The sequence below is a fragment of the Ictidomys tridecemlineatus genome, unplaced genomic scaffold (assembly GCF_052094955.1).
Source record: "Ictidomys tridecemlineatus isolate mIctTri1 unplaced genomic scaffold, mIctTri1.hap1 Scaffold_81, whole genome shotgun sequence".
Classification (NCBI taxonomy): Eukaryota; Metazoa; Chordata; class Mammalia; order Rodentia; family Sciuridae; genus Ictidomys; species Ictidomys tridecemlineatus.
In genome coordinates, this window is record NW_027526045.1 from 171,768 (window position 1) to 185,306 (window position 13,539).

General features: G+C 34.0%; 1 pseudogene across 1 annotated transcript in view; it reads right to left on the reverse strand.

Annotated features, from left to right (window-relative positions):
- Positions 1-2,102: 2,102 nt before the first annotated feature.
- The window catches only part of LOC144374669 (transport and Golgi organization protein 1 homolog), a 51,318-nt pseudogene continuing 39,881 nt past the window's right edge, over positions 2,103-13,539 (reverse strand). The window contains exons 18-27 of the transcript XR_013434016.1: positions 13,288-13,426; positions 8,435-8,536; positions 7,518-7,578; positions 7,367-7,402; positions 7,223-7,290; positions 7,003-7,103; positions 6,684-6,821; positions 5,645-5,721; positions 3,916-4,066; positions 2,103-2,907 (exon numbers count right to left, since the gene is read on the reverse strand). The product of XR_013434016.1 is annotated as a transport and Golgi organization protein 1 homolog (transcript). The remainder of the gene's footprint in view (positions 2,908-3,915; positions 4,067-5,644; positions 5,722-6,683; positions 6,822-7,002; positions 7,104-7,222; positions 7,291-7,366; positions 7,403-7,517; positions 7,579-8,434; positions 8,537-13,287; positions 13,427-13,539) is intronic.

A 13,539-nucleotide genomic window follows, 5' to 3' on the forward strand; every position in this document is an offset into this window, starting at 1 on the left:
TGTTCTTTCTGTTCTCTCATACTATAAAACATGTATATCAAAGTGATAATTTAAAAAAAAACAAACCTTTTTTTTTTGGTTGTAGATGGACACAGTACCTTTATATTTATATGTGGTGCTGAGGATCAAACCCAGTGCCTCACATGCAACCCCAGCCCCTCAAAGTGATAATTTATATGAAGAAACATTTAGCATCCTTCACATAAGAATGCTTTTTTTAACCTCTATTTATTTATGTGGTGCTGAGGATTAAACCCAGGGCCTTGTCTGTGCTAGGCAAGTACTCTACCACTGAGCCACAACCCCAGCTTCCACCAAAGAATGGGGTTTTATGAAAAAAAAAAGAGGATGCTTTGTATGAATGTCTTTCATCAGCATTAAACAAACTTAAATTGAACATTGTCATCAGCTTAGCTTTAATTCAGACCTGAATGACCAAACCTCACCCCCCCAAAAAAAGGTGATTTTATCTTGAAGCAGTTAACACAAAGCAATCTGTATCTCACAAATTAGTTGTTTAAATTTACTTTCTAGTGTGGGAGGGGATGAGTTAATGGACAATAATTATAACTATAGCAATAATACTTTCAGGTTGAAACACTACTGCTTCACAAATGAAATGATTTTAGTAACTAAATTCAAACACAAGTTGCTGGAGAGGACTTCTAAAACTTTTGAGATACAAAAGTATACTTGAATCAAGGGACAGTATTCTCTACACAACCTGTATATGGGCAGCTACCTTGGGCTTTGCTACAGAAGTGGTACAATCAATCAGATGGATGTAAGGAGAGGCAACTATGGGTGGGTTCAGAACTGCTCAGATAAACTACGTAGAACACATTATAACTTACTAATAGAATAAATACAAAAAAGGCTTTAGAGGGAAAACTACTGTTGCTTTGAATAAAATAATAAATCTGCCTTTTCTTGAAAGTCTATCTTCCTAGCTGACATCACCTTTATTTAAATGCTATTTTAAAATTAGAAGTTAAGTAACTTCAGCATTGCCTTGTGTCCTGTAGAGGTTGAAAGATACATTCAAAATGTGTTTGTGACTTAAATTTTATTTTACATGGTTAAAAATGGCATAAGCTATTATATGGTTTTCCTCTTACACACAGCTGCTGCTTCTAATATTAAATGGAGGTTATGTAGATAGAATTTGAGTCCTTTAGGAAGAATTCATTTTTATTCTGAGTTATCTTCAGTAGTTTAGAGATTTTGTTTCACAGAGATTTTGTTTCACACTGAAGCTTTTGCCCCTATTTTGAGAATACTTAGGGGACATAAAAAAACAATGATATGTTATGTTCTAGGTTTCAACAATCCTATTACTTTTTAGAATTTAAAAGAATGGAAGAATATGGTCTAGCAGTAAACAAAAGTATCAGGATTTTATAATTTTATTTAAATCTTAAACCTCTTAAAATGTACTGTTAAAATTGCCGTAATTAAAATTACAGTTCTGGAGAGCTAGTTCTTAGAAACATTGTTTTAAAGACAGTAGTTACAGATCCAGGACTTGCTTTAATTGTTTTTTAAATAAAATATGTTTGAGTATCTATCAAAAAAAAAAAGAATTTAATTCAGCCCGTAGTTGCTGAGTAAAGACATTATAAGCCTTAGAGTTTCATTCATTCTTAGAGGATTATACTTTTCTAATTTTTTTATCATATTCCTTGAAAATCAGTGGGAAGGTATGGGAAAGAGAAGAGTGTGTTGTGTACATTTTTAAAAAGAAATTTCCTTATTTTTTATAGACACAACATACCACCTTATATTTTACTGTTACAATGCAATAATGGCAAAAGCAGTAGCTCTTGCTACTAATGTAAACTCATTCTCAGAAAAGCATTCTCACATGGACAGTGGTTAGAAAAAAGTACATGAATGTGCTACAAAAATAGAGCCACAAGACTTCTCACAAGTAAAAGAAATCCTCTGTAGAAGTCCACAGTTGACCAAGGTCCAGCCTCCTTAACAGTGAGCAACAGGGAATATGCTGCCAAGTCACTATCTTCAGTTCTGAGAGTGCATTTACATGCTTCCCCAATGGCACAAAATCTCATGACGATCCAATGAATCAACAGACACTTGGGAAATATTAATAAACAATTTTTATGAACTATTACAACAAAGAACTTCAGCAATAAGGAAAATGATGTTTATGATCTTTGAGTAAACATTTTTAGCCCAACAGTCTCTGCGACCAGATATTGAAAGAGAAAAAAAATCAAGCTTATAAAACACCATTTCTCTGTTATCAACTGGAATACACTAATAATAGGATAATGGAAATACATGTTCTTAAAGCATTTCCACAGGAAATGTCCATAATTATGACATTCTAAATCATTTAGCAATTTTATATGCTACATTAACTAAAACAAAGGTATTCCTTATTGCACATTTTTAAATTGGAAGGATACTCTAGCTTAAGTGGGGGATATTTAGGGAGAAAATATTTTGGCTCAAAATGTATACTGCGCCAAGGCAGCTTCATTCTGAAAACATAAACCATTTAAAATAAACTTTTATATTTTGAAGCCAATAATCCTTTAACTCTGACTAAGTGTCAGAGGTTAATTTTATGGGCCCTGTTTTTAAGGCCTGTGAACAGCCCTCACTACTCTTGAGAGTTAGGTGGAGTTTCATCTTTAAAGCCTGAAGGCATTAAGTCTTTTGCAGCAGGTGGTGGCCCATAGTCTTGGGGACCATGAGTTGGAGGTGGTAATGGGGCACCAGGAATGAAGTACTCTCTTGGGCCAAATGAGCCTAAAGGTCTAAATGGTGCTGGTGCAGGTCCTGGAAAAAAATCACAAGGGTCAAAAGGCAAATCCCATTTTCCAGGTGTAACACCTGGTGCATATTCTCTGAAGCCTATTGGTGGACGCATACCAGGACCTGGAAAATAAAAAGGAAGTTATGTAAATACCAGAAATTTCTGAACTAGGGTGATTTCAAGTATGTTAATATAGTCTTTAATTTCTCCCAAGCCTAGAACATCAGCTGGTGAACATCCTGACTTGCCAGATGAGGCAAACTGAGATGGAACAAGTTTAGGTTATAGCCTTTGACCAACCAGCCATGAAGCAACATATTAAGGATTTAACATGGCTCTACCTAGCTCCAGGCTTGTCTTTTTTCTTTCCCTACTATATAATTGCAGAATTATTTCTATCTCACAAGAGCTCCATTTATATTTGGAAGTATTACCATGACAAGATGATAGATTATGAAATAAGAACTTTACTACATCAAAGAAATTTTGATAAAAGGAAATCTCACTATCTATTACTGTATCCATTAAAAATTCATGAATTATTTCAGCATGGACTTTACACATGCCATCAGAATCAAAGTGCACGCATGCCCTCCTGGAAAAGGCCTTCCACAGCCACCTAATTAAACCAGGAACATTTATTAGGTCACTGTTAAATCCTCTTTAACACTTCCCTCTGACTTTTTTCAAGGTAAGGAGGGTTTGACTTTTCCTTTTCTATATTCTATAACCTACTGCTTATGCTTCCATTATGGGTGATTACAAACTTTATGTTATAGGATTTTCATATCTGTGACAAAATTTTAAGTTATGGCATGCATCTCATCCACCTTTCCATCTATTGCAGTGCATATCAACAGATTTTCAACAAACATCTGCAGAAGTAATATTTCTGGCTTTTCTATATATAGCCCCTTATCCTTGTCTATGAGAGATAGCTATTGCCTATCTCAGTATAAGATTATGTAGTGTCCCATATGTCCCAGAAAACTGGAGGAAAAGTTAAAATGTACTCAGCTTTATCCTTTCATTGTTAAGACCTGAGATAGCAACCAACTGTTTTAGCAAGCAATAGAAGTGGAAGATGAATGTGATTTATAAGTCAATCACTACTTTTCAGATCATCATACCAAATGGTGGAGGAATTGGCCGAGGCCCAAAAGGCCCACCGAGCTGAAGTGGCGGTCCATACCAAATGGGAGGTGGTGGAGGCCGTCCCATTGGGGGTCCCATAAAGGGTACCCCTGAGAAAGGAGGGGGCCCTTTCATAGCCATATGAACCTGCAATTTAAGATTTGAAAGCAGTTAAAAGTTTTAAAATTCCTATGTATTAAGACAAAGTACCAATACCTATAAAAGCTAAAACCCAAAACCTGTCCAGAGAACACCATCAGTGCAACAAAACTCTACCCACCCCTCCTGTGTATTCCCACTGACAGCTTACAGAAGTTGGAAGGATGCCACAAGAGGGAGCAGTTTGTTACTGATTATATCTGCACAGGAAAGGGAAAGGCAAGAGGACTGGCAGGGGTTATTAACAGAGGTGATTTCTGACCAGTATGTCATGCTGTATTCACTACAATCTATTTCAAAGGGAGTCCCCCCATCCCCATCACTTCCCTTTCATCACAATAGCTCATTACTTCCATATTAAGAATGAACAGAATAAAATGAAAAATCCATTCTCTACTCATGTAATAATAGCTACTATTCTACTATATCTTCAGTAAGTCTTTCATATATTATTCAACCTCTGAGATCTTTAAGTAGACTGTCTTGTTTTAAATAAGAGGGAACAAAAGCAAATGGGATATCATAATTTGTTGAAGGCCACACTGCATATTAAAGAACTCAATCCCAGGTTTGCATCCAAGCCATGTTTTCCCACCTCTATTCCTCTCTAACAATGGGTCTTTGCTCTCTTTTAAATCTTCTACTACAAAGGGGTTTGGGGTCTTATCTAAGCTGCCCTTAGATTTCTCCAGAGATGTATATTCCTGGAATATATATACACTGGAACTTGAGAAGTATTTTCCATCACAGTGCTATATACACAAATTAGGAAGACAAGCCTTTAATATTTACTTTCATTTACTGTACACCATTTGAGATATTGATTTATCATTTCCTATGAGTAGTGGGTTTGAAACTAAACAATTAGAAATTTATTTTATTATAGAGCTGCAGAAGACCTACCAGATATAATAGCAACACAGTTACAAGAGAATACACTTATGTGAACAAATGAGACCATTTCTTGGGACTGGCTCAAGAGGTCATTTCAGATGATCATTGTTTCACAGAAAATCTGATACCAATCTAATTCAAATCACTCAAAATAGGGTTTGCACAAATGGAGGAATTCTTAAATAACATTCTTCCAAACAAAAATAAAAATGATGAATTATATAATTTATAATGAATTTACTTTGCCTTAGAACATTCAACACAAAACACCATATAAAGTTAGAGTGATAACTTTTCACATTCTGTAGTTCATTATAGTTGTACACACTTAAGCAACATTCCCAAGTTAAAGAGAAAATTAAGCTCAATATTGCATGCAGTTTAAAGCAAACAAGATCAGTGTCATGCTCTGAATATCCTTCCCATAAATGCACAGAATAAAACCCAATTCAGTTCTCAACCTCTAAGTACTTACTCCAACTGGATGCTCAGTCAAAGAAGTAAGGGTGGAGACTGAGGGGGTCTCAGGTTCTTGGGGAACAGTTTGCTTTTTAAAAAACAAATGGGATAGTACAAATAGAACACAAAGAAGGATAAAGCAAAGAGCAAGTACTGTAGGAAAGCTACATGTTCCTGCATGACCACATGATTCACAGTAACTACAGAACTTACCTTGCCCTCATTCGTCACCTTAGCTGGAGAAGAACTTCTGGAGCTGCTGTTCATGTGAGCTGGACCACATCCTGAGTCTGTTAGAGATCAAAGAATGGATTCAGACTATTCTAACATGAAAAGAATAAAAATCCTCCATCCACAATTACAGATTCTTTGAAATTACTTGGTCCCTTTACCAGAGGCAACGGGTTTCCCAGATGCCTCAGAAGACCAGTACGAGGTAAAGGTCCATCCATTGACCTTGGGAAAGAAAGATCAGAGCCCTTGTATGTATTTTTCAGAAGAAATAAACCACTGGTGGACAGGTCAGTGTTCAACAATAACTAGAAAGCAACATGAAAAATGGGTTGCCCAGGGGTTGGTGTCATAGCTCAGTTGTAGAGTTTTTGCCTAGCATGTGTGAGGCACTGGGTTTGATTCTCAGCACACATTTAAAAAATAAATAAAGATATCATGTCCATCTACAATTAAAAATATTTTTTTAAATGGGTTGCCCAATACGTAAATCACAATTTATGAAGAGACTTAAGTAAAATAAAGAACTGCCTTGGGTTGATAGAACAGGAGATTAATAAGTACTGGTCCTAAACTTTAAGCTATAGACTTAAAGTATGTGTAGGCTGGCTTTTCTTTAGTCTGTATAACCTGACTTCCAATCTTACCAAGACTACAGTCCTATTTAGAATTTGAAATAAGATTCAGTATTTCATGTTGGAAATATGTATGCTACATAAAGTTTAAGGCTACTTTTATAATATTTGGGAAAGGAACACCATAGAGATTTAATTTAAAGATAAAGGTTTACACTTCGCAGTGTAAAATTTAAAAGAAAAAAACAATACAGGGACCTCCAGGAAAAAAAAAAAATGTTTTCTATACTAGAACAGATTTTCCAGAAAACATTCACTAAGATAAAGTAAGAAATTATCTTCTATATATTGTACAGGCCCAAATTCAATGTTTTCATTAGAATATTCAAAAGGGGGAAAAAAAAACCTTGAAGCAGTTTACTATAAAGCAACATGTGAATGCTCACCAAATCCGTTTCTAGGCATATCTTTTTGATTAAGAGTAATAGAAGGAGGTCTCCCAGCTGGCTCTGCTGTCAGTGGAGGGGAACATTCTCCACCATTCATGGGGGATGGACCAAAAGAGCCATTATGGATCAGTGGACCTAAAGAAAACAATGCCGTGTTACTATTTTAAGGCAGCCTTCTCCCTGACACCAACCCTCACCTCCTGTTTTAGCAAATCATTCAGATTATTTCATAACCATTACACACAGAAATAAAAAGTAATTTACATACATTCTGCACCAAGAAATAAAATAGCTCCTTTTACAAAGTGCCCCCTACCTCTCTGAGGAGGATTTTGTAAATCTGGTCTTCCCAGCATAGGTTTTACAATCCCGGGTTCATCTTGATGCACTGCGATCTTTTGGGTCATTTCCAATAGTCTTGAATATTGAGAAAGAATGGACTGAATTATGAAACAGCAATCTATTCCTTCATAGATAATATCTAGCATAACCTTAAAACACTATAAAACATATAGGAAGATACCAAAATCACATACTTCTGTCTCAAATTAGCAACTTCCCTTTTCTCTTCAGCTATAGCTCTTTCTGCAGAATGAGCTTTGAGCTATTAAAGAGAAAATATTCAAATTCAGTTGTAGTAGGCTATGCACAAAATAAAGAAAAGGGGGAAAAAATCTTACCCAATTATCATGAGCTTTCTTCTCATGCATAGCAATCTGAAAAAGACAATACATTAAAAAATATGTTTTTAGGGACTCATTATAATAGCCTATAATTGTCTGTATTAGATATCAAGAAATTCTGCAACTACAGGACAGTATTAATTACTACCTGGTTTTTAAACGAGTGCTTGGTTTTCTGTAATGCTTCTTCCATCTCTTCAATTCTCCGCCTAAGAATTACAACAATTGAATAACATTTGAAACATTTCTGACCATTTTCCCTTTATTCCATCAGCTATACTTTTAAAGACTTTATCATACATAAGAAAAACATTTCAATAGTTATATGAATCCAGTGTGATCAAAACTAATACTACAGGCCAGGTGCAATGCCACATGCCAGTAATCCCAATGATTGGGAAGCTGAGGCAGGAGGATCACAAGTTCGAGGTCAGTCTCAGCAATTAAGTGGGAACCTATGCAACTGAGACCCTGTCTCAAAATAAAAAAAAAAAAGGTCTAAGGATGTAGCTTAGTAGTAAAGCACCAAAAATAAATAAATAAATAAAATAAAATAAAGACCCAATACTAATAACTTCTTTATCATTTAATTGCTAGAGATTCTGAATGATAAATTATAATTTCCTTAACTGTTCATCAGTGTGTTCTCAAGTAATTCTGCTAGAAATATCTTCCTCCTTAAAACTTTTTTCTTTTTTTCAAATTATATCCATAAAAGATTTCCAAGGTCTATCAAATGCCACACTTTTGTGGGTCTTGATACATCACACAGCAAACTGATTTCTTAAAGAATTACTACAACATACAAAACCCCCAGAACTGTTTGCATTGACCAAGTTCCCTATGGTCTTGCCCATTGGGTATAAGTAAATTTTTGTTAACATTTTTCATTTGTAAAGTTGAAATTTATTTTTTCTCCTGTGTGAATTGAATGTATTCATATCCTCTCGTTATTTATACTTCCATGCTATTTTCTTCTATCTACATAATGTAAAAAAAGATTAAAAAAGAAAGCTAACACTAGTTTATTAGACATTGACACCCTCCTTTAGAAACTGAACTCACTTGTAATTTTTAACTTCCTGTACAGCGGAAACCACCTTTTCATCTGCAGCTGACAGCCGCTGCTCTTTTTCTAGTCTCTCATATTCTTCTTGGCTCACTTTCCTAAAATAAAGCCAGTTATCAAATCAAAAGTTTCTCTCTGTGAATATCACTTCCCACAATTCTATAAAATGCTTAGGCACATAAAATAGGAATTCAAACCTGCAATTTCGTAAATCAAACTCTGGCAAATCACTTACATTTTCTAATTTTTCCTCTTAATTCTCTATTTACCAGTAAATAAAATAAATGTGAAAACAACATGTGCCCCAAGGGCAAGTCTCCTGTGTGTAAGATAATAAAAACTCACTTTACTTTAATGTGGAAGATCAGGACTGATAAACCTAACATAATTAAACATATTAGGATAAAGCAAGGGATAATTCTTTTCTCATTTCTGCCATGGGTAGGACACTAAGTATATCTTTGTCATGGAGGAACTCTTTTCTCAATCCAAGACTGGTACCATAATAAAGATATAGTCACAAAGAAAAAATCTTCTAGAATATGTCTTTTAGCTATGCAATTAGCCACAGAACATTTTTCACACTTTAGATATATATTTCAAAAGAATTGCAATTAAGCAAAAAGACAAATCTGAGTTTTGATAATGTCTGTCAACCAGAAAAAGAAGCCAAACTGACCCACGATCAGAGTATTATCTACTGATAATTTTTAACTCTGATCATGAAACTCAAGATGTTCATCTACTGAGACAAAGGTAGCCAAATTTAATGATTTTAAAAATACTATTTTCTGCTATCCTTGTACTACTTTAGCCATAGTTCCAATTCAAAAGATAATTAACTTGAAACTTAATTTTCCATAAATCAGAAGAACTATAGTAAAAAAAGATTATTGATACCAAATAGAAAAAGGGGATTATATATTCTTATATAGCTTCTCATTTAATTCTTCAGCAAGTATTTTATGAGTGGCTATAATATACTAGTTACCTTGTAAGATGCTAAAGAATAAAAGAGCTCACTGTTTCAGGTATAAATGCCGCCTAAAGGAATATAATAATTTTCCCCACTGGCTTAAGAAGGAATATGGAGAAAACTGAATCTTGAAGGACAGAGAGAATTTTGTTTCCAATTACCAAAGAGTTAGTCTGAGAGCACTAAGAACAATCAAAACATCTTTATAAGAATATAAAATTGTGTTTGAAAGGATACAAGCTAAAAAGGCAGTGAAGATATATGTATGTGGCCAAGATGCATTAGAAAAAGGAATCTCAGAATTACAAGTAAAGCTGGCACTTTAAGGTACTTTTCTCCTAGGTTTACCCACATATTGAAGATAACACAAAGATATAATGAGTCTGAACTAAGCCTTCATCAAATTCCTGGGCTTAGAGGAAAAAAGAAGTGTTTGGGGCTACAAATAAAGGGACCCTTAATAAAAGCCCTAGCCTTTGAGTTTAGATTAGAAAGTACTGCACACTTAAGTGATGAACAGGCAAAAAATCCAAAAGGAACAATACTGAAACATTGAAAAGACAAGTCATTTTTGAATTATCTTAATTGCTGACTAAGTTTGAAGTGACAATCTTACTCAAGTAACCTCAACACTTTTCTATAAGAAGATAACTTCATCTTAGTCCTCAAATTTCATGTATAATTATCACAACAATGTTAGCCAATCAAAACTGACCAGGCACTCCATAAGACAAAATTCTGTGAGAAAAAATCCCACAGAAAAGGAAGCCACCTAATGGGGTTAACCGCACATGTTTTAAAATCACTGTGCTTTATATAGTCAAAAAAGTAAAGTCAAGATTATGAATTTCAGGTCTGGGAATATAGTTTAGTTGGTAGAGTGCTGCCTTGCATGCACAAGGCTCTGAGTTCAAACCCCAGCACCACAAAAGAGGAAAAAAAAAGATTATGAATTTTGTCAAAGGATTAGAAACTATAAAACCAAGAAATAGTTGGGTGTGGTGACCTACATACAGTCGAAGATACTTGGAGGCAGAGGAAGAATGATGAGATTAAAGATAGCTTGGAAAGCAGTAAGACACTAGTCCCTTATGAGAAAGAGCAAGGAGTCTGGGGAGGTAGCTCAATAGTAGAGCACATGGCTCAAGGTCCTGGGTTTGAGCTGTAGTACTGAAATAGGACTGGGGTTGTGGCTCAGTGGTGAAGCACGTGCCCCACATGTGTGGGGCACTGGGATCAGTCCTCAACACCACATAAAATAAATAAAATATTGTGTCGGGCTGGGGATGTGGCTCAAGCAGTAAGGCGCTCGTCTGGCATGTGTGCAGCCCGGGTTCAATCCTCAGCACCACATACAAACAAAGATGTTGTGTCCGCCAAAAACTAAAAAATAAATATTAAAATTATCTTTCTCTCTCTCTTAAAAAAATCCTATAAAAAATAAAATAAAATATTATGTCCATCTACAACTAAAATAATATTTTAAACCCTGAACTTTTTAAAATCCTAAACTCAATGAATGATTTTAACAACAGATTTGGGAAGTAAAATAAATCCTACCGCTTTTAAGACAGGTCAGAAGAAAATATCCAGAAGAAGTAAATCCAGAATGTAGGAGGCAGGGGAAATCAAATTCTAATATGCATTATTATAATCAGAAGAGAGAATGAGGTAAAATCAACATTTAGAAAAAGACTCGAAAATTCAAGAAATGTTTAATGGTCCCAAGCAACATAACTGCAAGAGGAAAAAGTGGGTGGGGTGGGGAAAACTACACCTAGGCACTTCCCAATACAACTGTTAAAAAAAGAGAGAAATGACTACAGGAACTAGGGGAGGGAGATAAGACCAAACAACAATGATAATGGACTCCTTAAAGAAAAAAAATTAAAACAGATGGTAATTAATTGGATATTTTCAAATTGCTAAAACTAAGTAACAGTCAAAATTCAGTAGCCAAAAGAAAGATCCTTTAAAAATGGAAACTGGTTTTAACTCTAATCATGAAGTTCATGTCAACCTAATACAGATTATAAAGGTAGCAATATTTAGTGGATAAAATACTATTCTCTGTTTATCCTTGTACTACTTTGATACACTAATCAAATCTATCATTAAAGGACAATGTTCAAATAGAATGAAAATAATTTCAAATAAGAAACCAACAGTGTAGAATGCAGAACTACAGAAACTTTAAATATGTGTATAAATTGAATGAATGTCTTGTGGAGTTCACAGTATATGAAGTACTAACATACGATGCCACAACAGTTATCTGATTCAGGAGCTACTTAAAGCCCATAAAAACAAGTAATAAACCTATTAATCTATGTCAGGTTTTTATTAAATCCAGAATATATACCAAGGCCTTTAAATTATGAGAAGATGAATAAAATTATAATTATAATTATATAATTATAATTCCATTATAATTTATGATTACATCAAGCTTATACAGGTGATGAGGAAAATAATTAAAAATATTTAAACTATTAAAAAAGATACAAGGAAGAAAAAAAGAACAGGTCATCAAATAGAAAGCAAATTCTTCATAAACCACAGGCACATATTGACATGGACAGACTTATATTTTAGAAAGTCCACTCAAGCGGCTATAGAGAAAATTACTAAGAATTTGAAATAAATTATATAAAAATATAAATAATTGAGAATGAAGACAGATGACCTAAGTTAGAAACAGAAAAGATGACACAGGCATGAACTAACATAGTACCTGGGAATGAGAAAAAAAGAGTACAAACCACAGATGATGACTGAATGAATTTTGGAGGAGTTGAGGAAAATAGTGCTACAATTTAACTGCATTACAAAGAAAATTAATTGCCATTTAGGTCATTCATATTACTAGTAGGGACAGAGAAAACAAGTGTTCTTTTGAAAAAAAAAAGTGATAAAATGAGAAATGTTTCTTTGAAACAGGCCAGGCATTTAGAACTGGCCTGAACAAAAATTTGAGATTCTAAAAAGGTCGCTTGGAGATCACAGAATTTTAGAAAAGTAAATGGAAAGGTTTCAATATTTAATGCATTAATTAGGCAACAGAAGTCAAAATACCTAAAAATAGTTAGGTCTATAAGAAGGTCTGTATTTGCTTTAACAAGATATATATATATATATATATATATATATATATATATATATATATATATATATATATCTTGTTAATAAATCAGGTGCAAACAAATAAAATCTGACACAAAAAAAACTATTTTTAGAGAATTCAAGTATTTTTGTGGATTAAAAACTTCAAATGAACTTCCAAAAAAAAAAAACTAGCTCCACACTGAGAAGATTAATATATAAATATATACTACAAACAAGTACTTCTGTAATCGTAACTCCTAAAATCCTTGCCACAGTTCAATTTTTACTGTGAACATCTGAGATACTCAAGTCCAAAACTTGTACCATCAATAAGTAAATATTATTCCTTTTTGAAGTTTTTATTCTACTTAAACATGCCATTCCAAAACACTCAGTATTTTTAAAGGTCCAGAGTTAGAGATACAAGTTCAAAATATTAGAATTACATAACTGATCACAATGAAAGGAAATTAAAATAAATAGTGGGATCATAGAAAGGGTCTAGATCTTTGAGAGGTATTTCCACATCAGTGACTGTTAATACCAGTTTACCACTTCTTGCCTTCATATGAATTTGACAATTGATTATGATGTCCTCACAGCCTTAGTTTATGGTTCCAACTACCTCAGGACTCTTAAGACTGATGATGGAAAGAAAAATGCAACTTATAGGAAACAAAACACAAAGGAAAAAAGACAAATATCTACTAGATAAAATTATCTGTTAGTTCACACAATGATAACAATAACAAACAATGGAAATCTTACTCTTTTAGTGCCATCTCATTTTGCTGGTAGAGTTCATTTAAAATCTCCACTTTCTGCCTAAGAGTTTTGCATTCCTCTTCCAGTCCAACTTTAGAAGACCGTAGTGAATTGCAGTCACTTTCTAATTTCTTTATTTGGTCTGTAAAGGATAAAACAGCTTATCTCTATATGTGTACAAGGACTTAAGAACTTGTTTGAGGGAGTAGTGCCAAGAAAAGTAAGAAGCATGAAAGCAAGAAGCCATTCTTTATC